Source organism: Dermacentor silvarum, chromosome 6, assembly GCF_013339745.2.
Source record: "Dermacentor silvarum isolate Dsil-2018 chromosome 6, BIME_Dsil_1.4, whole genome shotgun sequence".
NCBI lineage: Eukaryota > Metazoa > Arthropoda > Arachnida > Ixodida > Ixodidae > Dermacentor > Dermacentor silvarum.
Window position 1 is genome coordinate 107,270,627 of NC_051159.1, and position 26,863 is coordinate 107,297,489.

The 26,863-nt window shown below is 48.5% G+C and overlaps 1 protein-coding gene across 1 annotated transcript in view; it reads left to right on the forward strand.

Annotated features, from left to right (window-relative positions):
• Positions 1-26,863, forward strand: part of LOC119456813 (glutamate-gated chloride channel) — a 357,609-nt gene that overhangs the window by 115,076 nt on the left and 215,670 nt on the right. The window contains exon 3 of the mRNA XM_037718631.2: positions 115-169. The gene's annotated coding sequence lies outside the window, so the exon portion shown is untranslated. The remainder of the gene's footprint in view (positions 1-114; positions 170-26,863) is intronic.

A 26,863-nucleotide genomic window follows, 5' to 3' on the forward strand; every position in this document is an offset into this window, starting at 1 on the left:
GATAAGTTTATAGATGTAAAGTTTTTTTTTTCTTTTTTGGCAATGTCAACTTGATGTCCCAGAAACGCTGCGTGTAAGCTAAAGAAATATTTAGGATTCTTCTTTCTTTTCCAGCGGGCATTCCACTCAGGGTCTCCTTCGCTCGCCCAATCCTGAGGTTCCTTCTAACGTAAGTGTCGTTCTACTTTTATACATCATTGTAAATACATATTTCCTGCGGCTCCTATACGCAGCCCTTTTTGCGACGTTGGCTTACAGCCTCTGATGTGTGGATACATATAATTGACATAAATTATTGACATTATCACTGCGACAGCAGTTAACAGTTCGAAGCAAGGGCTGCTGTCTCCGTATGACCGTCCGAATATTTCGGTATGCCACAGTGGCCGTCATCGAGTCATACCCTCAACGCCTCCTCAGCTTCAACTCTACCTTCACCACTTGGCAACAGATAAAATAAATTAAATAAAGTACTTGGTGTGTTCTTTCATATATCCCAACAAGTTTTACCCACCATCTACGGACTCAACTTAAGCTTATTCGGCAATGGGCAGCTGAGAGCCTCACTAGTTAACAACTGAGAAACCACGCAAATTATACGTGTCGCAGTTTTGGAGGAGTGTTGCGCGCATCTTGTACACTGGTGGTGGCGGCGTCTGAGCATGCATTTCAGAGGCCCTAAGTAGCAGTGTGCTATAGTGCGCGAAGACGACGCTGTACGCGTGTCACGAAGCACTTTTATTGAAATGATGGCCACGCCCACTACGAGAACCTTCCACTTAAAGCTCAATGACGGCTTCGATGCGGTCCCGTTACAATACACGCACGCAGCGCAGCTTGTGCGCGTGCAGCAGTCATTCTTTGTATGGCTTTCCCGTCTAAGTTAGGGCACAAATGAGGGCTAGTTGGTTTTAATAGTCTGTCATGTTTACAGCGCTTAAAGAAAAACGGACACAATGCAAGAAACGTCCGTGTAGGCTTATTTACGTGTGGTGCGTCCTGTTGTTGCTGTTTCTTTCTTTTCGTCTCTCGTTATTTTTTAGCTGTAAATAGGTCAGATTAGGTCACGTGTAGAGGTCACGTGTATAGGTCAGATTTTCACGCTGAAGCCATCTTCAGCGTTGCATTCACAAAAGTGGCTCTTCGCGGCCGTGAACGGTTAGAGTGAATTTCTTTAACGAAAGCCAGAGACGTTCGCCCGAGATTGTGCGCTATTACGTGCTACTGTGCACTTGAGAAAAGGCAAAAGAATATGGAATGAAATAAATATGGAGCATATTCGACGAAAGCAACCTTGATACGGAGGTATTGCTGTAGTCAACACAATAGGTTTCGTAAATGTTTCAGTCCTGTAGCAGCTCTATCGGGCGAGTAATTGTAGCATGGCCTACACTGTTATCGTACATTACATCTCTGAAGGAGCCAAGGACAAAAAAAAATAATAATGCTCTGCTATAATTATGCGGCGTAGGTGTTTGCCAGAAAAAAGGCGGGTGCCCGTAAACAAACTGTCGCGGCCATGCCGCCATATATACCTTTTCTATGCATTTTTATGCGTACGAACAACCGACATTGATGACGTTATATGCGTCATCAGGCTAGATATTAACGTCAGGTGTGGTGGTGATTTTATTAGTTATGATTCGTGTTCACGAGAGACTGCTCTTGTGGACTATTAAGAACAAGTTAAACTGCGCCATTAAGGCATCGTAAGCGCCGGGAAAAATATTTTCGGTGCACTGGACAGCATTGTTCACACAATCCTTATTTTCTGGCCTTTTTATCTCTTTTTGGTGTCATTCTTTCTTATTTCATTGAAGGTCTCATTTTGTGATCTTTATTTAACTACAGCATCTTAACCAGTACTTGGTGATCAGCCTGCTTTACACAGTCGAAACTCTTTGTCTCTACTTCGCCTTTTCAACTTTTTGGACTGAAGAAATAATTTACTGGTCAGAAGTTGATTGGAAGTACTCATATGTCTTTTACAAAAATGAAACAAGACTAAAAAGCTTTTTTTTTCGTTTTTATTACACTAGCATGAGAGGTTCATTGTACGAAAAGCGATGAACACGCCTTCAACTTCGACTTAAACTGACGCGAAACTTATTAAGAACGTGACGACAGAGTTAAATATCGAATAAACAACCGGTCCCACTGCGCCTAAGGGCAAACAGAGCATTGCAGTTCTGTACCGTTGAACACAAAATAAATAAAGTTCTCTATTTCTCTCCTTTTTTTTTTACAAAATAAAGACATACACTCGTTATTGAAGGGGCCTTGGCAAAAAAAGAAAAATCTGTAGTAGCATTGATTGAAATAAGAGGTCATTACTTTTTACTGGTTCAACGGCCTTAAAATGGCGCTTTTATCGTTCACCAGTATTTTTCTTTATTTTAATTTATCTCAGATAATTTTCTGTACTCATAATTTGTTAGCTCATAAAGAAGTTAAATGGAGCAAGAAGAAAAAAATCATTCCAACATCTACAAATCAGAACCTAAGTAAACCAACCTGACTGGCTATTATAAATGCTTGGAATAAAAAAATTTCAATATTCCTCGGCGTTTTGTAGATTTCCATGCTTTATTTTTGCAAAACAGTTCGTAACACCTAATGAATCTTATCATTTATTAGCAGTGGGCCCGCTGAAAAAAGGAAACGCACACGGGAACAGCCCAATCATAAACACAACGATTTTTTTTTCAATTTCCGATCATGAATCTTGCATGTTCTATCGACGAGATAAGGCTTAATAATTTTGAGGGATGACAAACAAAGTGCCGTGCACTATTCGGAATTATATTTACGTATTACCTCCCGATTTAAAAAGAATTTCATGTTCGTTACCATGAAATCAACACGTTATCTATCTATCTATCTATCTATCTATCTATCTATCTATCTATCTATCTATCTATCTATCTATCTATCTATCTATCTATCTATCTATCTATCTATCTACTGACCTTATTTAAAGTTTTCAGTTGTTGCTTCTGTAGCCACATATATGAGGCTCAACTTCACTTTTCAAAAATAGCAAAAGCTTTCATGCAAAGCGCTCACAGGGTCTTCAGAATACGTTTATCAGTTATAGACGAAGAACGAAAAAAGAAAGAATGACTCAACATCGGTGTTCCGTTTAAAAGTGCTTCACGTCTAATATGCAAACGACCCGCTGCGTTCCCTAATTTTCTGCGTTCCGGGCGTAAAGAAAGAAAGCAAATGCGGCGTCTTTAATTCTAGCGCGCACCTTCCACAAAGCTACGCGCCAGCCACGAGATGAAGACGCCAACGAGCGTGCGCCGGGTCGTTCCACGTATACAACCTTCGCAGTTTCCGCTGAGAATCATGCTGGTGCAATTTCGATTTGCAGCAGAATGCAACCGGAATAGAAGGCGTACGAGTAGGTGTGCCCAGATCGCATCGTCGTCGTCGTCTTTCCCGCAAGGGTGCGCGCACGCATGCGTCTCTTCTTTGAACTCTGCAAAAAAAGATACAAGCATGGTTCTTCGGGCTTTCGATTGCTTCTTCCGTCCGCAGTGCGTCCGTGATGCAAGTATAGGAGGGCTGTACCTTGGCAAGGTCTCGCTCTCCGGAAGGTTTCTAATGATTGCCTGAATGGGCAGTTCATTTTGGTGCCATTCAAGCAGGGACCACCCTCGGCGCAGGCCCAGACTCTTAGTTCGCCGTCTATTCATGGCACGGAAAGAAAGACTCGCCGTCCCGGTGACAAGCCGCGGCCGAGAACCCATTTTCACCGCGGGGACAAGGTTTTTCTTCTCCTTAGATCCCTCCCCATATCCCTATTCTCGCGTCCCTGGCCGTTCTGATTGCCGTATTTAGTTTCATGCGCTTGTGTTCTTCTGTATCTTTCGCTGCGCCGTTGATTTCTTCGTGTCAGAAAAAAAAAGAGAGAAAATAATGTGCAGTGCGCATAACCTTGGACTGCTTCCTGAGGCCAGGTTTGCTCAGATTGCTCTGTCTTTTTGCTTTTTTGCAGGAAAATCAGTTTCCAATAAATGTCAGAGAAAAGAAATGCAGAACCCGCAGCCCCGTACTTGCGTGCGCCGTCTGTTCGACTACAATCACAACCATTTCAGAAATTGTGGCTCACTGCAACCGCTCCCATACTGGGCATGCGTGTTTGAGGTGTTGCAGAATTCGTGCGCATTGTCCTCATGATAAATGAAATATTAGTGGATGCGTAGCGGAATTCTACAGTACGGCCCATTTCGCTGCCCTCGAAAAGCAGGTGCAGTAGTTGAAGAATATTTCCCTATGGTCCCTTTCATCTACCCCCAGTGTAGGGTAGCAAACCACACGCTCACCTGGTTGACCTCCCTGCCTTCCCTCTCCTTGCGCTCTCTCTCTCTCCCTTTCTCCCTCTGGTCCCGGGATCAAACCCGGACCCTCTGCCTTCCAAAACAAATTTTACTGTGCTAGGCAGTTATGAGCTCGGAATTTGGCTGTTTTTGTAGCATCAAGTCCGGGAACGTGCCACCTGAACACCTCAGTAATGAAAATAAGAAAAAAAAGTTACTAGGAAGCTTTAGCTTGTCCCTAATTACCCTTGCAGAATAAACGTATTCTGCAGTTTACTTAGGACGCGAATGCGATCTGCCGGATTGGTGGCGCCAACAGCTGGCGTAGAGTTTACCCGAAGAGGACACAGAACTGTTATTACTGTAACCAACTATATATTACTTAGCTGCTGGTGTATATATTTTCGGCAGCAGCGTGTTCGTTAACGCGCAGTCTTCGGTAACCTTGTATTCCGTGCAGGTTAGTACGTTTACGGGCAAGTTTAAGCTCTTCATTGTCATTAGTTGTGTGCGAACCAAAGGTGCCGCGGCTGTGACATGGCTGCTCCACCAGTATACTCTACAACCGCATTGCATTGTACGAACAAAATTTAAAAAATAATTCATGCTTTTCATCCTTACTACCTTAGTTTCTAAAATGGCTTTAAGGGGTCACATTCCCATCAAGAAACATGAAATGCTTTTTTTCGTGGTTGAAATTGAACTTGAAACGTAGTAGATGCAGTATCAATTATAAAGGGTATTGAGGTACGCTTGTCGTTTACAAGCAGGATTAAGCGAAGCGCGCAGAAAAGTATTAGTCAATCGCGTCGCCTAGAAGATATGCAATGCCGCGCTCTAAGGCATCTCGATGCGCGCGCATCGGGCCACCTGCGTACCTTTAGTGTACACACACCGCTGAAGTGTACACATCCGCTGAAGCTGAAGTTCGGCCGATATACTGTATGCATACTCATGCAGTCGTATGTCACACATGTATTCATACTCATACCAGACTGTTGTTTAAACCGTATGTGTTAAATTGTGTCAAGCGGACAAATGTGATGGGTTAATTTTAGAGTTCACGTGAAGTCGTTACATTGCCTGCGTGATTTTCTGGGTAAAAAATCCTCATTCAGAAATTATCAGTGTAAGTCGGAGTAGTGTATAATATATCAATTTTGTTCAGTTTTTATGTTTCAATAGATGCAGTTTACAGAACTGAACATTGCTTCTTATTGCTAACTTGCAATTTTGTAAACGTGCTTTATAATTGTCATTATTACTGGTGTGCCGCACTTCTTGTAAAAAACGTCTCCTTCAATATTAGTGGCTTCTTACTTTTTCTTTTATATGCAACTGAACATTACAAAGCTGGGTGCAGTATATACCTGGTTAAACGATTTCTCTATTGCCACGTGTACAAATAGTGATTTTCGGGGTAAAGCTTCCTGTTAGCAGTTATTGCTGCAAAGTACAGCTTGTGGGTTAAATGTAGCGCTAGACGACCCAGCCGTGTGTCTTTGCAATTTGTGTGGATGCCTATAGCAGGCTATTTTGACCCACCGGTCGAGTCACCGTGTTTTCCCTAGGAAGGCGAACTTTTCGACAACTTCGATCGGTTGGTCTCAACAGCATTCTTTATGACTCCTGGCATTGTGCTCATGATGTCAACAAACCGTTACCAAATTCGATGAAACAAGCAAGGGCCACGCTTCTTATAATTTTTTTATTTCCATTTTTCTACCATTCTTTTTTCAAAAGAGAGAAAAAAAAAGACGGCAGTCAAGAAAGAAACATTTCCAGAGCCGAAAGAGAAGAAATGAATCCACTTCTTTGTGTACGATGGTTGTAATCCGGGGATGGTGGCCAGATCACGTCTCCGGTCGCCGTCCGAAATTCATCCATCACGACCTGCGCTGGGCGGACAAGACGCGACGGGGCGATGCTTGATGACCCAAGCTAGGAAGGTTTAAGATCGAAATGCGGCCTCTCCCTCTTTGTCTCTCCGTCCCGTTCTTCCATTCTTTTATACTTCGTGGATTCGAATACATTCCGGCCAGACGTCGGCGGCAGCGGAAGTAGCAGCGCAATTTCCAAGTAACCGGCGACAAAATCAGCCTTTAAACAGACACAGGAAATCCAGTGTGGGCGAGCCCATCTCGACGGACAATGATATAGCGTTCGTCACTCGAAGACTTAAGTTTTCTCCCTGAAGCCGTAGGAAGTGGATCGGCGTATTTCGTGTATTGGCTGCCGTGGTGTTCTTGCAGCCGGCAGTACAGCGCAGCTGCGCTTAAGGGAGCGATTGTTGTCTTAGTTAAAGAATGCGTATAAGATCGGGCTTACAAGGGATCCATTACGAGTCTTTAGAGCGCAGAGGAAACAGGGAAAGCCGAATTAAAACAATCGCGTTTTTTTTTTTTGGCTCTAAAAAAATGCAGCGAGACTGTTATTAGACTGAGTTTTACGTGCGCCTTTTGGATACTGTCGTTCCTTCATCATATACGGATGAAAGAGCAAGGGGGTGGGTTGTGGGGATTACGGGTTTTCAAACATTCTAAGGTAATTTAATTCATGCGTTGCTACAAAAACGAGCTCTCGAATAATGTTTCTTGGAAGTCCGGGTCAGGTAGGATGTATGGCCACGAGTGAAGCGCAGTGGTGTTGATTGTCCCTAATATAAGGTGGTTATTTCCGCAGGTCTATAAGCGCCCTCTGCCGGCTGATATGAATGCTCCTGCAGGCAAGCTTGTCCACGGGAACCAAAATTAAAACTATACTCCTTTTTGTGTTGCGTGTGTGTGCTTGTGCGTGTGTGTTTCTTTTACTTATTTATTTATTTACGCGTTTATTTATTTATTTATTTATTTATTTATTTATTTATTTATTTATTTATTTATTTATTTATTTATTTATATTTATTGCGTGCGCCAACTAAGCATTCGTTTTCTGCCTTCTAGTGCGGTCTCTGCGTGGTTTCGATCTGTAAAATGCTTCGTTTCGTCTTTTGTGATCGTATTTTGCTATATCCATGCTCTCATGGGACGAAATTGACACGCCCTTGAATTACCGAGGCCTGAACGGAAATTTGTTGTGAGAGTTGTCGTATGGTTCGCGTAACGCAAGCACGTAGATTGAACGTGCGTCTGTAATACACGAGGCGACTCTCTACGCTCATGCGCTTGCGCATTTCGATCGCGCAAAATATTTATGCAGGCAGAGCTCCTACGACACAAAAACCAGAAACTGTCTATTTTCACTAGAGTCACTTAATAGAATTAATTTTGTCCACTTGGTAATTTGTAACGAGTGCACGCAGCATGATTTTCTCGCGTTTTCGCATTATGCATGATCCTATCCATGTGCGGCCGCCATTTCCGGGAGGGCAATAACCGCTTAGCCACCACGACGGGTAAATATACGTAGTATTGAGTACCCCCCCCCCCCTCCCCAACTTGTTACTTAATCCAGCGAAACCATCTGCTGATCTTGTGATGAAATATATCCTGATCAAAGGTTTGGCACCTTTTCAGACACTCACTTCGGCTAATTTTATCGCACAAGAGTTTACTACTCGTTGCATGACTATAGGTCCTCGTCACTCGCGTTGAAATTCGAATCACCCGCGCTTCTTATTTCGCTATTTCGAGCTGTGTATACACATGCGCACTTACGCCTTAGAAAATAGACAGTTCTTCAGACAATGAATACATGGCTTCGGCGTTCAGTGAACTATTAATAATTATTAAAGCCTGGGGTATTACGTGCAAAGACCTTGATCTGAATATGAGCCACGCCGTAGTGGGGGGGACTTTAGATTAATTGTGGACACCTGGGTTTCTTTGAAGTGCACCTAAATCTAAGCACACGGACGCTTCTTTTTTTTCCATTTCGGCCCCATTTAAATGCGGCTGTTGTAGCCGTGATTGAATCCGCTACCTCGAACTTAGTGGCGCAACGACATATCCACTATAAGCTACCGCGGCGGGTCAATAACGTGTAGCGAACACTACTAGAAAAACACAGGAACGTCGTATTGACCCATCGTCACGGCAGACGGCTACGTATGCGAAGACTAAGTGTCCATCGAAGCTGTAGTTAGGCGAGGTCCCAAAATGCGCCTCTGTCACGCTACGTGGTCAAGTCCCGTTACGGGCACTGACGTGCGGTGGGCACGCCATTGGTGATCTCACACCTATACGACCATACGAAGCGCAGATGGCAAATTTTCGCGTTTATGGGCGGGCGCACGCGAAGTTTTCATTTCTAGTCAGCCCTGTAAATGCACCAAGTATCTCGTCACGCTTAGAAATTACACGATATCAGACAATCGACAGGCTAGCTTCGTCCACAGTACGTGTAGAGCATTCTGGCACGTAACTGCCAAGCCGTTACTCATGGAAGGCAACCATAGAGAGGGCTGCGGTTGTTTGTATGTTTATTAAGGCGAAAGGCCTTAGGTGTCGATGTTGGCGGTGTCCTTGGCGAAACTGCGCCGTGGCGAAAAACGGCCGGATTGACGTCACATTTCTCAGGGAGCTTCCTGCAAACAAAGTAAATTATTGGCGTTGAAAAGAAAGTTTGGTACATTTCGGTCTGGGTGGGAACCGTACCCGGGCCTCCGGGTAGGATTCCCTGCGCGCTTCCCTGAAGCCACGGCTGCTCCATGGTTCTTCCTTACTAAAGGTGTGCCTAGCGCGTGCCTGATTGCACACGTCACGTCGCAGCCATCTCGCTAATTAAAGCTGTGGCCTATAGTGCACGCACTAACATGCAGCACTTTAGGCACTACGATAAGTGTTCATATGTGGCGTTCAGGAGGCCGCCGAAGGGCCGCACGTTGCGGCTCGTTATGTCTTGCAAGACGCCTAGCTCCGATTGCATAACTTAATGCGTTACCAATATGTCTTATAACGAAGTCTAACCCCGAGTGTACAACTTCATGTATTACCAAATGTGCAGCAGCTGCTGCACATAGCCTATAGGCTATCGCCTTGTGTTACAATTAAGAGTGTAACACCTGCCGAACTTTTTTTTTTGTCGTTTCTTTTTTCTTTTTTTTTTTTTTTTTTTTGCTGTGGAACATCAGACGGGGACTCTAAAGGTCACCCTCAGTGCAGAGGGGCAACGGCCATTCTGAATGCCAACCCTAGAAAACACGCAAAAGGCCACAAAATAAATCCCGCGGCGTGCGTGCAGTGAAAGCGCTTCGTCCGCGAAAACATTGGCAAATGCATTTTCCCGAACATGCCACAAAGATACCGAGCCCACTGAATGGAACACGTCGCGTGCAACGCAAAACCCGAAATCGCAGAGCATCGTTGAGGATTACCTTCGGTAAAGAAAAACTCGAAAGAAAGCGTTGTGCGGGCGCCCTATCCGAATGGCGTAATGCAGGGGCGAGGTATTTATAGGGGCGCTGATCAAAACAACTCGGCATAATGTTCAGGAGGAGAAACGAGAAAAAAGAGAAGAAAAAAAACAAGATTAAAAAGAACGGAATAAGAAGGATGGGGATTCGGGGTAGGGGTTCGATTGAAGGCCCGCCGGTGGCATTCAGCTCCAGCGGCAAACTTGGCTGGTCAGTGTGCTTTCGGCTGACCGCGGATGGCTGAAAAGACTCCGTCCGCCAGTGCGCTGCTTGCGCCGGCGGCCTGGGCGGCATTTTTTTTCTTTTTTTGTATTTCGCCGGCCCGCTTGCTTCAACGCCCATGAAAAGATGGTGAAAACAGCAGCGGCTCCCGGATTCCCCCCTACTCCCGCTTTTGTGTGGGCCCTGATCTCATTCAAGGCAGGTGCATGTGCTGAACCCGTTTGTACCGCGCTTGGAACCCGGCTAAGGCTCTTCGCCTCCTTTCGCTACACTCTTTATTTTTTTTTTTTTTATTTCGTGTCTTCGTCCCTTCGTCTTACACGTGGACAGATTTACGTCTGTTTTTTATCTGCGCGGCTCGTTTTCGTGCGTATCGGGTTTGCGCAGACACGGGATTTCGTGGCAGAATCTCAGCTCGGCTGGCTCTTCTTCCTTTATTTTTTTTCCTCTGCAGGGAGACGTCAGAGACCTTTCTCGCGCATCGCCTACAGAAAACTCTGTCAGGACGTAAAAGGTGACCTTTGCGCGCAAGAACGTTCATCTGGTTTGACGCCGTGTTCCGAGCAACTTACCGAGGTGGGGGGTTTTGCGCTGCCGTTCATCGTTGTATATACACCGGGCGTCTCAGAGCCTATGAACTACGTTCTAATTCTCGCTCTTATCCATTTTTTTTATTTGGGAAACGTATATTTCCCCAGCTTGCTACACACTCATTGCTTGAACCGCAGAGCTCCTGTACTTTTTTTGTACTTTTTTGTTTAGCTCTTCCGTAAGGGACATCGAAACAAAGCCTATAGCTTCGGCTGTTCAGAGCGTGAGATTGTGCTGAACCATCTAGTTAGATTTTGAGAAGAAAAATGTAATCCAATATCACGTACTCTACAAAATAAAGCTGCAGAATAATTGTATTGTAGTCCTCGAATCTGACAACACTCCTTGGGGTTGCGCACTTATGCATACACTCGGCCCTTGTCTTCAAGCCAGGCCCAATTTTCTGACACATAGCTCATCAGCACGTGGTGTTGACGTCAGGTCCTCTAAATTTTCTTCGAAAATATCGTAAAAGGTGGTCCTGCTATGCACCCATTAATTGTTTTATAACATAGAAGGAATTAAGTAGCTCACATTCATTAGTACTGAGAAGAGGCGGTGGTAATTTGCGACGTTGACAGTCAGGGCAGCACTGAACAAACTTTCGTGCAAAAGTGTACATTCCCCGCCAGTAGTAGCGATGGCTTATACGTTCGTAAGTCTTAAATACTCCGGCGTGGCCACATTGCGGATCGTCGTGAAAAGAGGCACAGATTTGGGATCTTAAGCTGCGGGGAATGACTAGCAGCCATCTACGGCCTTCGGGAGCGTAGTTGCGTCGGTGAAGCAGCTGATCACGAATGGCGAAATGAACAGCTTGGCGTCGGAGGGATCGGGATACAGGAGTGGTCGATGATCCAGAAAGATAGGCGAAAAGAGAAGCGATCCACGGGTCACGGCGTTGTTCGGTGCCAATCGAGTCAAGGTCAAGAGATGACAGGGGGTGAGTGCAAGTGGTTCCGCAGGCCTAGTCGGGAGGTAGAGGTGAACGGGACAGGGCATCTGCGTCAGTGTGCTTGCGTCCACAGCGGTAGACGACGCGAATATCGTACTCCTGGATTCGGAGTGCCCAGCGTGCTAAGCGGCCAGATGGATCTTTCAACGTGGCGAGCCAACAAAGCGCGTGGTGATCCGTTACCAGATCAAATGGGCGGCCATATAAGTATGGGCGGAACTTGCCAAGCGCCCATACCAGAGCCAAGCACTCTTTTTCAGTTACGCTGTAATTGGCCTCTGCTTTTGTCAGCGTACGACTCGCATAGGTGACCACGTATTCGGAGTAGCCGGGCTTGCGTTGCGCGAGGACGGCGCCAAGACCGACCCCGCTGGCGTCTGTATGCACCTCAGTTCCAGCTGTCGGGTCGAAATGGCGAATAGGGGGAGAGGTAAGAAGACGATGCAGTGTAGCAAACGCGGTGTCGCATGCAGGAAACCAGGAGGAGAGGTGCGCGCCACCGCGTAGGAGCTGGGTCAAGGACGACATGATGGATGCGAAATTGAGGACAAAGCGCCGGAAATATGAGCACAGGCCCACAAAACTGCGTAGTTCTTTGACGTTAGTAGGCTTCGGGAACTGAGCGACTGCACGAAGTTTCGAGGGGTCCGGTAAAATGCCTTGCTTGGACACGGTGTGGCCTAAGATGGTCAGCTCCCGCGCGGCGAAGTGGCACTTCTTGAGGTTTAGTTGCAGGCCAGCGTTGGTGAGACACGTCAAAACATTTCGAAGGCGAAGTAAGTGGGCCGGAAATTCAGGCGAGAAAACCACGACATCGTCGAGGTAACAAAGACACATAGACCACTTGAGGCCAGGCAGCGTATTGTCCATGAGTCGTTCAAACATGGCAGGCGCGTTGCAAAGTCCAAAGGGCATCACGTTGAACTCGTATAGGCCGTCAGGTGTAATAAACGCCGTTTTCTGGTGATCGGCTTCAGCCATTGGAACCTGCAAGTAGCCAGAACGCAAGTCTAGGGACGAAAAGAATTCTGCGCCCTGAAGGCTGTCAAGGGCGTCGTCGATGCGCGGCAAAGGATAGACGTCCTTGCGCGTGACCTTATTCAATCGACGATAGTCAACGCAAAAGCGGATAGACCCGTCTTTCTTGCGAACGAGAACGACAGGAGATGCCCAGGGACTGTGAGATGGTTGGATAACGCCACGGCGTAGCATATCGTCGACTTCGTCGTTGATGACGCGACGCTCGTCGGCGGAGATGCGGTACGGTCGTTGACGCAACGGCTCGTGTAAGCCGGTGTCAATGTAGGGCTGTACTTCCGACGTTCGGCCCAATTGCGGCTGAGAAACATCGAAGGAATTTCTGAAGTAGTGTAGAAGCTGAAGAAGGTCGGAGTGTTCGGCAGGGGTTAGTGTAGTGGTGATGGAACTCGAAAACATGTCACTCGACGACTCATCATGCGTTGAAAGGGCGAGGATAGTTCGTTCGAGTCAAGATGGAAAGATTCGTCTGGCACTGTAACAAAGAACGAAGAGTCAAGCTGTTCCACGCGGCCGAGACATTCGCCGACAAGCAACGTAACCGACGCAGAAGGTGGATTTTACACAAAAATATTGCTGATGCCGGCGGCGATGCCAAGCGTTGCAAAAGGCAGTGGAACGGCTTTAATTGCGAATCATAAAGATGTCAGATGGCGTAAAAAAGACCATCGCATCGGTGACGGCATCGCAGACGACTGGGACAAGGGCAAAGGAGCCAGGTGGAATGTCGGTGTCCTCACGCACGACCAGTTTAGGCGGCTGATCAAGAGCGTCGTGGGATAGTGCGTCACACAGCGGCGAAATGTCAACTTCAGCTCGTGCGCAATCGATGGCAGCATTATGACGGGACAAGAAGTCCCACCCCAGGATGACGTCATGTGAGCAGGCAGGAAGAACAATAAACTCGACAATGTACAAAACGCCTTGTAAAAGCACACGGGCAGTACAGGCTGCGAGAGGTGTCACGTGCTGCGCGCTTGCCGTGTGAAGCGACTGTCCAGACAGCGGCATGGTCACCTTGCGCAGCAAACGGCAGAGTTTGGCGGCTATAACAGAAACGGCGGCGCCGGTGTCCACAAGCGCAAAAGTAGAAATACCTTCGACAGGTATTGCGACCATGTTAGCAGGAGAAGAGCGAGGACTTGGGCAGTTTGAAGGTGGCGCAGTTCTTGCCTCGCGAACTGCGGCGCTTAGTTTTCCTGGTCGGAGGGTGCGGGTGGGCGACGCATTGGGGAGAGCGATCGTCGACGAGGAGATGGGGAGCGTCGCGACGGAAATTCAGGGAGGTCAGAAGAAACGTACCGCTGGGAGGGACCCGGGGCTGATTGGCAAATGGGCTGACTGCCATACTGGAACGGCCGGGCAGCGGCGTCGGGAGTTGGAAGGCGACTGCGGCAATAGCAAGCGACGTGTCCTGGCGTGCAGCAGGCGTAACAAATGGGACGATTGTCATGCGTCCGCCATGGATTGCTGACTCGCCCGGCCCAAGAAGCAGTAGGAGTGGTCGGTGGTGCAGACTGTTGCGGGATCGAGAAAGGCGGCTGGGGAGTCCTACGCACTACCTGCGCATAGGTAGGAGGCACGCAACAGGCTGCGCTTCCTGCGCATACGTAAGAGGCGCGGCGACAGGCTGCACTGTTTGCGTATAGGGAAGCGGAGCGGCCGCAGGTGGCTGGTGGTGAGCGACGGGAACAGCTTGAGCGACCTCTTCGGCAATGACGGTGCGGAGCGTTGTAGGCAGACGACAGGACGGCTCCTGAGTGAAGGGGATCAAGGAAAGTTGACGGGCAACCTCCTCGCGCACGAGGTCTTGAATCTGCTGAAGCAGTGGAGAGTGGTCGGAAACGGCAACCAGACTCGATAGCGAGTCGGCGGTCGACAGAGGCTGCCGTGTCACGGTGCGTTGCTTCTTCAACTCTTTGTAGCTCTGACATAACGTGACTATTTCAGAAACGGTGCACGGATTCCTGGCCAAAAGCACCTGGAATGCGCCGTCATCGATGCCTTTGAGGATGTGCTGAACTTTATCAGCTTCGGGCATGGCGGCGTTCACACGTTTGCAAAAGTCAACGACGTCTTCAATGTAGCTCGTGAAATTTTCACCAGTCTGCTGTGCATGGGCTCGCAAGCGCTGTGCATTGCGTAGGTTGCGGACATCAGGTCGACCAAACACTTGTGTGAAAGACGTCTTGAAAGTTGACCATGTCGGGATGTCGACTTCGTGGTTATGGAACCAAGGTTGAGCAACGCCAGTAAGATAAAATATGACGTTGGTCAACTTCGCGACGTCGACCCACTTGTTATGCGTGCTCACCCGTTCATACGACGTAAACCAGTCCTCCACGTCCGTTTCATCTGCACCGCTGAAGACCTTCGGATCACTTTGCCGAGGAACCCCGGCGCAGAAGACGGGCTGGGGCGCAGGCGCCGGCGGGTCAGTGTTGTCGGTCATGATGGGCGGAAGCGTTCGGGTTCGAAGCTCCAGGGTGCAAGCGGCGGGGGAAACCCAGCACCTCCACCAATTGAGAAGAGGTTTATTGGCGGTGTCCTTCGAGGACGCTACGAGTTCCAAGAACAGCGAGGCAGCGTGGAGCACCGTCTCCAAAAACACCAGTGACCAACAACGCGAGCAGAGCGGGCCAAGCGTTGGCGATGCCGCTGGACGGAGGCGCGTCTTCTTTTTCACAGTACTAACTGAGGAGCGAAGCGAAATTGTCGGGAAAGTATGCTCGAGATTTTAAAAAATGCGACTCTTGTAGAAGCCATATTCTACATTATACCAAAGAGTAAATCTGTTCATCGCCGTTCGTTCCTTGCACCAGGGCCTGGGCCCGTATTGAGAAAATATATATTACACTTGAATTGTTCGAAAGAGCAGATGCCAGCCTATCGCAATGACGGACGTAATAATCGAAAAGGTGGCGGCTAGTCAATGACAAAATGTACTCACGAAGAAAAAAACTTCGAACATGGCCCCTGATTTCAACAGCATATATTCTTTCCCCGTAGTAGCGTAGAAACTGCGTGCGTCCTGCAGCATATGTTGAGCGCGCTAAACCCAAACGGAGCGGGCACGGGCCCCCGAATCTTCTGTCACAAGGTGTGTAGAGCGCTAAGGAGATTAACTAAAAAAAATAAGAAGGAAGTACAGTAGAAGATACTAGTGAAAGAATGAAGGGCGAAGAGGCGGAGCGCGAAGCAGTGTGGCAGAGCTCGAGTCTGCGCCGTGTCGCCGAAGGCTAGCGAGCGAGGCGGCGACGTCAGCGTGCGTCAGGAAGAGAGAGAGAGGGGGAAATAGAGGAGGACGGGTGGCAGGCCATTGACGGAACGGGCGGCCGCCGCGTGTCCCAGGGTTCGGGGCCGATCTTTCATCATCGAAGGAGCCACGCTCGAGCACCGGCGCCGAGAGCTGAGAAAACAGGGCGCCCGCCCCGGAGCAATATAAGGCCTGCCGCTGCCGCTGCTTGTGCTTCCGCACGACGCCTGAAGGAAGGAGAGAAGGGTAGGGGAGGGAGGCTGCAGACAGTGAACGTACGAGGGGGACACGTGAGTGTACACGCACAGAAAAGCGCAGACGGAATCCCGCAGAAACGAACTGACGGAAAGGACAGGATAGAGAAGCCAGCCAGCGAGGAGTGAGTGAAGAGGCAACGATTGGGGGAACGCTGGCGGTTATGACACGGGAGCGGGGCAAACAGTGGGAAGGCTGAAATAGAACGAGAGTGAAAAAGAAGTGAGTGGAGAAAACGCCAAGGTCTGCACTGCCAAAGGGTGCCACAGGATGCGGTCAAAAATTGAATCATAATGACCTATGGTGTTGCCATAAAGAACGAGGTTGGAATGGGGAAGACGCACGGCAAGGCGAGGACGTTTGTTAGGTGGCTGGGAGCAAGAGTCGTGCTTACCTTTGATTTTTTTTTTCTGGGACAGGTATGGTTAAAGCTGGTTGCAAAGTATGGCAGAGCAGAATTCTCAATGCCCCCACCCCCAACTCCCCTTCCTCCATAAAAAAAAAGACGCTCACTTTCAATTTGAAACTAGAGAGAGCCTGATATTTTTGAAATGCTTCCACTGGGGAAGACTGAACCCAATATTTAGAGAAAGCATTATAATCTATTCAGTAATATGCAGAGAGAGATAGAGAAAGAGAGATGCATGAAAAAAAGGCGAGATGCAGGGAGGTTGACTGAGACAGAATACTTGGTTTACTATCCTACATTGGGGCAGTAACATGCAGATGCCTCTTAACCTAGGCGTAGATTCGAAATAAAGTACGATATCAGAGAAGCAGAGATACGAATACGCATACAAAAACAACAACATAAAAGCTAAAACATTGGTGCTCCGAAATGTGCGACAGTCGGTCGAATGAAGGATTTCCCCAACAACGTGATGAACAGTAGTACGGCCCCACATCCAGCAACAGCTAGCGAAGAAACAGGAGGTGGGAGAAGGCGTCCGGCGATGAAGGTCCTTATAGCTTCGCGCGGCTGTAACGATTCTGCGACTCCTTCGCGCCGATCCGCCTCCTTCCGGGCGTCGCGCGCAGCGGAAAAAAGGGGGTTCCGCTGTAGGGTCCGCTTCATTTCCATCCACCCTTGTTCTTGGCCCGCCGGTCGTAGCGCCTTTCATCGAGTTGTTTATTTATGCGTGTGCCATATACGCCACATCGCGGCGCGCAGGAGCCACCACAGCTGCAAGAAGGGGGTGCGCGCAGCCAATAAGGGTGTCGCCGGAACGGAAGTTGGTTCCGCTCCCCATCACACGCCGACTTGTCGCCTCGCTCCCCTGTCAGTATAGATCTCCTTCGCGATGGAAGCAGCAAAGTGAACACAAAAGCACCGGCTGCGAGGAACAGCGTGTTCTGGAAGGCGACGGAACGCACTGGAAATACTATAGGCACTGGCAAAGAAACAAAATGAAGGAAAGAAAAAAAAGCGTGAAGGCGGCAGATGCCTGGAAGTCATCGAGCCCTTCTCTCTCCGCAGCCTCGCGCCCTCCACTGCTCCGGCTGGTCTTGCCGTTTCCCCGCTTCTGCGTACATATCGAACAGGCCAATATAACTCGATCACCCCAGGCCGACGTGGGCAACAAAGTAGTGTATAGGCTTCACGCTGAAGAGCCGAAGTCGAGCCGTCGTAACTTTTTGGCCTGCCACCAAGTTTTCGCCGGCTGCTGGCCGTGTCCGTGACGCTTATACGGTGGCCCTGAGAGTCTGTCGCCCGTCTCTCTGTCCGGGATTTGGACTGCGAGATCATTCGCGGTCTTTTTTACACCGTCCAAGCGTTGTAGCAGCGTCCTGCTCTTTCTTGCTTTCGTTTCTTCGAAGCTCTGTTCTGTGTGTTACTACCGTACGATATCTGGCACCTCAATGCCTAAATTATGCCGTGCTGAACGCAAAGCCACGGAGTAACCTTTTAGGCGCCTCCTCTGCAGCAAATCGCCAGGAAGAGAACTTACAACAAGATATCTGCTTCTAGTTTTCGCATGGCAATGCCACTTTCCCAACGGGCTTTCAAAATTGGCGATAGAAAAGACAATGCGTGTGATTATCCGCACTGACATTGCGGCACGTTTGTCGTGTAAAAAAATGTGTAAAAGAAAAATTATCGCCCCTTCCACTCTGTGAAGAATGTCGAACAGCGAAGATGTTGGTACGAGTGTTACATGTGCATGTGTTGCATTTGATGCAATTGCGTAAATACAAGTAAACACATATCTACAACAGGAACTTATATTGAAACGTTGCGAGGCGGGAAGAGGCAGCGCCTACTCGACGAGTGTCCAGTTTTCTGGTCGAAAACTTCCGAGCCGCCGCCAGAGGCATCGGCTGCAGTCACGGACACCGCTCGCGTTCGTCGCGAACGCGGGGAAACGAGGACGGCGTCGGCAACAGCTTTGCGTGTTGCCTCGTTGGTGCTGCTACATATTTGCGGTTCTCCCAGTAAGTTTTTTTTTTTTTTCGCTTGAGGTTTCTTTCCGTGTTTTGGTGTGCTTTTGTTGCGCCAAGTTGCGCCACTCCTTTTTTGCGCTCCAGTAACGAGAGCTAGCGACGAGCCCGTTCACGAGCCAACTTTCGCTGACGCTCGCGGTAGGAGCCTCTTCCTCAGGAGTACGCTCAACTCGTGGTCTTCCCATAGTCGCGCGTTCATTATCCGAAAGGGCGCGCCGCACAGAAAAACCTTCTCTTATACCTATCGCCTCTCCTCCTCGCGCCCAGCACGGCCTCTCATTGGTCGCCTCCTCCCCTAGCGCGCCTTTCCTCTTCTGCTGGTCACGTGACCTGCCCTCACCCGGCGTGGCTCTCATCCTCTCCTGGTCACGAGACCTGCATGATACCGCAAAGGGAAAGGTTGGCGCTTTTTCCCTTTCCCTCAAGAACCACTTACCTACCTGTGCGGTATCATGCAGGTCTCGTGACCAGGAGAGGATGAGAGCCACGCCGGGTGAGGGCAGGTCAAGTGACCAGCAGAAGAGGAAAGGCGCGCTAGGGGAGGAGGCGACCAATGAGAGGCCGTGCTGGGCGCGAGGAGGAGAGGCGATAGGTATAAGAGAAGGTTTTTCTGTGCGGCGCGCCCTTTCGGATAATGACGGCAAACGATCGACTAAGAACAGCTCCGCGGTTAAAAAAAGTTACAGTGGCGTTTCACTTCGTGAACGCGCGTTACGCGCAAGCGTATGGACGCCGCGAACATGCGCGGCGAGCACCACGGCGTTGAAGCACAAACAGAAAGGGCGCAAACGCGGCGATTCCCTTCTCCACCTCCAAGCGTCTTCCTCCTCCGACGCTCGCTTTCCTTGCAGCGACAAACATAAATTTTGCCTATTTCGCAAACGGCGCGTCTACTTTTTATTGCGATAGCAATTATATGGACACTCCAAAGCAGATTTCTGCCGTCGCCGTCGTCGTCGCCGTCGCCGTGAGGTTCCGTATGACGTCAATGGAGATGAAATCGTCGCCGCGCGCCGCCGAACGCTGTACGTGCGGGTGAAAGGGCGTGAGGGACGCGCGCTTTCACGGGGAGTGAACGCACGGCGGAGAACAAACGCGCGTTCTGTGCCGTGCTCCCTTAAGGGCTGCAGAAGTAGGCGTCTCTTTCCTCCTTTACAATCAGCATATATGTAGAGCAAACGCGCCTTCTTCTGACGCACGAAAGGCTGTGGGGGAGGGGGGAGGGGGAGGGAAGGGAGGGGACGTTTAGCTGCGGCACCAAGTACCTAATAATCAGAGGCTCCGGCAACAGTCACCAACGCCGCACGCATTTTGTGCGAACGCGGGCAAAACGCCGACAGCGTCGACAAGTTCTGCGTGTGGCCGGTGCTCCTGCATGTCCAAGTTTATACAGCTGATAAAGCTACTATCATTACTCCGTACTAGCTCTCTACAAATTTGCTATCGCAATTGATGCTTCGCCATTCAGGTGAAACTGCGACAACTTTTTTTTTATTCGGAACCTACATACTCATGAGTCGAACAATTTCAGTCAGACTGCCTGTTAGTGAAAATTCGAAAGCGGTTATTTTCTTTAGTCAAGTATGCATAGCTATACGTGATGCATGCGGTCGCACTGCAAAAATCTTAATGGACGACGTTCAGTAGCGTCTCGCCAGTGGTCCGAAGCACTGTATCTCAGCTAAAATTTCCGGAAGTCAATTGTCAGTGTCACAATAATATCATCAATGTGAAATAGCGTACATGCCCACTTACAACGTACAGCCTTCGTCATAGTTGTCTAGAGCGTTGAATTCTTGCGTTGTAAAGAAGAGAAACCGATAATCTTACAGCACTCTTTATATATTTAAGATACGGTACTTAAGAATAGGTGGTGTGCAGGATCGCGTGTGTTTCATTAATTTATAGCCCAATCTCTCAAGCCAATGATATTCCCTCGAATTTTGATCGTTCTTCACAGCACAGGCGCTCCACCGCTCTATATAGACAATATTAACGGGTGTACTGGTCGAAACTAACGAAGGCGCTCGTGGCGAGAAATTGTCGCGGAACTTTGTCAAAGTTCAATTGGCACTCCGCTGAGTGAGCCGGCCCGTGCATTAACATTGTCCCTCTTTTTATACACAACGACCAGAGCGCGCCTGAGCTTAATTGTCCCATTGTGCGATCCTTTCGCATAATAAAAATCAACTTACGTCCGTCATGTTCTTCGCTTCGTTGTAGCCTTTAAGGTGGGCTTTATTATATAACCTGATGGTCATGCACGTGTCTCAGGAGCGCACTATGACAAATGAGGAAGCCGAACTCCGACACCGGCAGTGACGTTCCAGCAAGAAAGCCGATAATTAGGCCGCCGTAATTTATGTCTCCTCGTGGCGACCGGTTTGTTTTTATTCGAGTACTAGTCAGTTTCGCCTCTCTGACGAGCGCTTTGTGCACTACACCCGCCGCCGCGCACGGCAAGTGTAATGAGCGGAGCGAACCGGGTTGAAATAAGCGCACGAGGAACACAAACGGCGCGCGCCTATCTCGCTTTCTTCGCCGGCGGACGCCATAAAACATCCACTATAGTGAAAGGAACCGAGTCAGCTCGCGGGCTTCGCACAACCATCTTTCCCACGCCCCGTGCCGTTCTTCTCTTCGTTTTACACCTTTTTCGACGCAAATCACAGAGCGAGCGAACGAGCGGCGCAGCGTGTAGCGTTCAATCTGTCTCTCGGCGCGAAGGCTATAATCTTTTTCGGTCTATGCGCAGTCCCTTCGGAGATTCACGTATCATAGCCGTGGTGGCACTGGCTCTTGCGCGACTACTATAGTCGGCCTACTGCAGGGCGCGAGCTTTCACGAACATGCCGTCGTTCTTTTGATCGGCGCGCTCCCCGTAACGGTGCAGTTTTGGCAGGTGTCCCGTCCCATAGTTGGCGCGCCTGTCAGCCCGCTGGAAGGAATAATTGCAGCACGCTGCGATGGGCCAAGCGCCTTTTCCACGCTGCTCGAGTTGGTGTGGGAGGGGTTGGATGGAAGCACCGTTATTTCCGACACGTCGCAGGTTTGCCATTATGTGTGTCCCGTGATGTGCGGGCGCCTTTTCGCGTTCACGGTCTTTGAGCAACGGCGCTTTCAAAGATTGATTGCTGTGCAGTTCCAGGGGGTTTAATCATGCATACGGAGGACGTTGCGTCGCTCACCATCATTGCTTCTAGTTCATAGACTGTAGCTGTTCTTCTTTTTTCTGTCTTTCCTAGTGGTCTAAATTGTGCCTCTTTCTTTGAGCTAGCGTCGAAAGATGGTAAAAAGGAAACATCGACTAAAGCAAGAAAGGATGACGGGTGGCACTGCCTCTTTTGTGTGCGGTGGGAAAGCTCGTTAAATAGGTCTTTGAATGAGTAGGTAAGGACGTCTTTTTTTTTTTTCATTCTTCATCAGCGATAAAAGGATTGAGTTGTTAATCAATGCCGTAGCATCGTCGTGAATGGCTATCTTGTATCGCGCTCAATGTCGTTTACGTTAATAACCACGCAACTCACTCCTGCGTTACACGAAAAATAACGAAAAACTATCGTCGTTACGAAGTTCCTGTCCGCTAAATGCCTCCTTATTCGAAACGCGTCGTTACGCCAGTATGCGGCCAATTTATTCGTTGCAGTTCTGCATATATTGAAGTACTATACCTATGTCGAAGCTGCTTGCCTTGCCAAAGATTGCTTCATTGAGAATGGTTTGCTGCATGCCGTTGACGGGCATACTTGTTTTTCCTGTGGGGTTTGTCTTGATAGTATTATTTGCCTTTTTTAGTGATTTATAGTCAGTTGAAATAACATTTAAGACTAAGAGAGGAAGCCATTTTCTTTAACATTGGCCGTTATAATGAAGCAGTTTCTTCGTAATCCAACAGTTCCTGACATGGGCATGTTGTAAAGTAACAGTTTCTTTCACTCTATTCTGTTCCCTTCTTATCATTCACCGCTCATGACCTGCCGACTCTGCTGATAACTTGTTAGGTGGAGCGGTGCTCTGACTACTGACGAAACGCGAAAAATAATGTAGATTTGAAAATTTACACACATAATCTCCTGTGCGAGTTATCTAAATGATGCGCAAGTATTTGGCACTAATCACCTGCTGTTTCTTTGTCGTACGCCGCTCTGTTTGGTATATAATTGCGAGAAACGCCACGAAGGAATCGTGAAACTAAGAAGCGCGGTTGCAACACCGAAATTTTAACTCAGGCCAGCATGCCACGACGAAGAGGCGAGCAGCAATGTTCAGTCATGTTACATGATGGTGCGTTGGGATGATGGCGCTGCTTCGTGGAAGATGAGCACTGGCCTATGCGTGCTGTAGTACGTGACGTAATTGAACAACGTGACGTTTGGTAGACCTTGTAAGTAGACGTGGTCGACAACGCTGCCTCCTCTCGATGCGAACCATTACCAACCGTGATCAACCGTACTCCGGCGGCGGCCGCGTGTGGCGCCACCGCGCGGGCCCTATCTTGAAAGCTATCTGCGATGGGGACAGAGTGCGCCGAGTGCTAATAGCTTCGTGTGCGCTGTGTTCTCGACGCTTAGTTCGCGCTGACGCGAGAGGCAGCACGAAGGTCAATTCGCTCCCTGCTGCGGGCCCTATCTTGAAGGCGATCGTCTTACGTGGCGGACGGCCGGATGGGCGGATGAAGTTTCCTCGTTGGGTAGGCATATAAATGCTTACGCATTTAATAGGATCGTTACATTACCCCGGTCGTAGTCTCATTCATTTAAGGTTCAAAATACTGGCGCTACCTGTCGCCAGACGCCCCGCTGTAAATGAAGTTTAGAAAATCAGTCCCGCGCCGGGTATCGAGTATGCGCGCTAAACGATTGATTACTTCCTCCGATCCTGTCCCTGTTTCTCATCTTTAAGGGCGTCTTTCGGTATCGTCGTTTGGTTCACTTGGGCTTTTTTTCTTTATACATATATTTTTTTTCTCTGATAGAAGGACTCTTGGATAACGTTATGGGGATTTTTACTCGACCATTGAGAAGCTTCTTTTACAATAATTTTTTAAATTGGTGATATTTTTATGTTTCAGTTTCCTTAGCTTTTCACCCTAGTCGTTATTTTGCTCTCTAGAGAGCACCTAATTTATTTTTCCAATAGCGTCCTATTCTTGTCAGATCCCACACAATGGTTTCCGTCATTCCTAGAGGAAAACCAAACGTGCTGTTCTCTTGTGCTTTCGTGTCATCTTATAGTTTACATTGAAACTGGTGAAGGTGCGGGGACCACGAGACATTGCTGGACTTTGTCAAGTCTGACACAGGCAATGGAGACGACCGTACACTGAGACGCGCAGTAAGACTCGGTATTCGCGTATATCTACGACCGGATAAGTTTCCGCGACGACCGCAAACGCACGGTATAGCTTTGTGAATGGCATTTACTTGCCAGTCGTACACGCTCGAGCGATGTTCGGGGACCTTGTTCATCATTCTGACTACAGTCGATGACTCGGCTACGGTATGTTCAAGACCAGCGAAACATTGGCAGTTTCGCCCGAAGCACGAAGCACTGACTGTGACAGCAAAGTTAAGCGTTGCGCTAGAACTTCTCGGACGGTGTGCTAACTATACGCGGGTCCGACTAACGCTTACACGACATACGTGGTTGCGCCTAAATTTCTGGCACACTTAAAAGCTTTAAAACGCCGCGTAGGGCCTGTAATAACATCGCACAGGCGCCACTACACTACCCGTAGAGAGTCGCGCCAGTAAAATGACATCACTTTGATGTTTGTGCAGTGATAATGTTTTGCCCTTTTAATATTTATTAGTCTGAGCAGATTCATTGACCGCAGCGATGGCCTAGCGGTAGAGCATCCGCCTCGTATGCGGGAGGTACCGAGTTCAAATCCCGGTGCCGCCGGGAACCCACCGGTTTTTCTAATGGGTAGAGATGTCCCCTGGCCTGGTGCTCGGCTGTCGTGGGGGTCCACATCTCGAAAGAGGGCCCATTAGAGATTTCAGCTTTTGTCTCTGGGCGCCTCTTGTCCAACCACAGACGGCCTTGTAGACGAGCATCCACCGCGGCTGTGGGAGGCAAGTGCCGCCGCCGGGTACCTACCGGTAAAATAGGTACAAGCGCGCTCCCGGCCTGGTGCTCGGCCATTATGGGACCTCAACGCTTGGAAAGGGGTGTTCGACCTCAACCCGAAGGCGCCCCCCACCTCAATAGGTGCCTGGGGCGCCACATGGGAAATGACCGCCATGGGAGCGGCCCAGACATCACTTGCTTTCCGTGCTCACGTTGGTTTCGACGGGCATTCAGGACGCAGGCTCTTTCCCAAGCGCATGACCCCAGAAGAAAGCCGAACGCCAGGCCGGGGCACGCTTGTACCCATTTGAACCAGTGGGTGCCCGGCGGCGGTGGGAATCGAACCCATAGACCTCCCGCAGCCGAGGCGCATGTATGAGAAGATACATGCGCTGTGAATGTTATGTTTCATGGCGTTTGTTTGGGCATTCCTATTGTTAATAGTGTGAGGAACAATTTAGTCAAGAACGATAGGCCTGGTATGATCAACTTCAGTGATTGAATAGTGTCGCAATATAACCCGCGTATACGGCATGGATAAGCATATAAGATACATGTACCTAAATATATGTGGAGCCCCACGGCGACAATTCACTTAGAGTGTTTATATAATTTCTATCGCAATATTTAGGTGCTTTTTCGCTCTCTGTATCAGCTGACTCAGCTTCCTTTCTTCAGTTGCGTATGAGCCGGCTCGGCGAAAGAGATGTGTAACGCCCATATGCGTCGATAAACTCTCGTTTGGCGTTTCAATGCAAGACATGTCTATAGCTCGTTCACTGCTGTCAGCCCTGGTGTAAGACTTTCAGCAAGAGACCTCGAGACACACGTAAGATAGAGATGGGTGTTTCTGACATTTTTTGTACCATGTGCGCTCTCCAGGTCAGGAAAAGTTTGTAAATCAATGGTACCACGAAAAAAAAAATTTCTTCGCAGTATGGGCGCTCCGGCTGAATTCAACTGGTACAGCTTACGTGCGGGTGTTGGACCAGTGCAGTGTATTGAATCAATTCTGCGTTACGGAGTTGTACTAAAAGAAATATTATTATTTTTTCTGATGGTGTGGGGTAGAAACTTTTGCACGAGTGTGTACAACCCCCATCATCCAGACAGAAGTGTACGATCCTGAACGTGGCCGTGCTGTCGTGCTATTTGAACGCCACGACGCAGTTAAAGCGAACCCTTAAGTTCTACGCGTCCTTAAACATGTTGCCGGGTTCTGAAACATTTATACATGTTCGCCGCTATGGCAGTCATAGTTGATCGAGTGGTCGCCAATTTTGACTTGTGAATTATTTCATGTTAAGATGGTAATCTGTAATTCTTCAATTGGAACAATTAATACGTATTTTCATGAACTCAGAGTTGGCGTTGCAGCTTCTCGGACAATGTTCGTTGCGTGAACTTAGCCCTGCCCAGCACTTCTACCAGTGTTACAGTGAACGAAAGGTGATATCATGGGAGAGAGAATCGAGAATATAATTGTTCAACGTTACATCCAGAACTGAAGTTCTTTTACTTAATGGCACTGTCCAGTTCTGCTGAAAGCTTTATCACATTGTTATGCTACTTCGTCATGCAACAGAGAAATTCAAATATCGTGAGATGGGAAAAAAAGAGAAAAATAGCAAAAAAAAAATTAAAAGACGCGCGAGCGTTTTATATTGATCTGGCGCTTTCTTGTGCAAGCCGAACGTCATAGCAACCGTGGACGCGAGAACGTAGCCAAGTGTTCTGTATTTACGTTCACATAAATTATGATAAATTCACAACATCAGTAATGTTTAGCGACAACTTAAAATTTTTAAAGGTGAACAGGAAATAAAATTATTTCGATCGCAAACATACGCGTCGACAAGTCCATTTTGGCCAACACCTGAACTTCATGGCTCTAAAATATGTGACGGTAAATGTATATACTGTATACAGCATTCTAAGAGAATGGTCGATAAATGTTGCTCAATATTTTAAAATGTTTGATCGAGAGGACCAATTTATAAGTTGAGCAATCGTTACGCTCTTTGTTCACTGCCTGCTGGACTCCATCGTTACGCGGTGCAATTTTGTCGTTGTAGCCACCCCCAACTCAGTCAGGGACATTCCTATAACGGAAAAACTGTCGCAAGCCACCATGGGCTGCGACGCGGACTTCACTTTCAGGGAAATATGCAATATACAATGGCACGGCGCTGGGCCCGAGCGCTTATATAAGGGACTAAAGCTCCGTTTTCAGAGGAACGTCGATTTGTGTTACAAAACTGTAGAAGCGATATTGGGAAAGTACCAGAAGCCTTCCAGCCTGTTTCCATCACATACCATCCACTGAGCGATATTGGACACTGTGGGTTTGAACT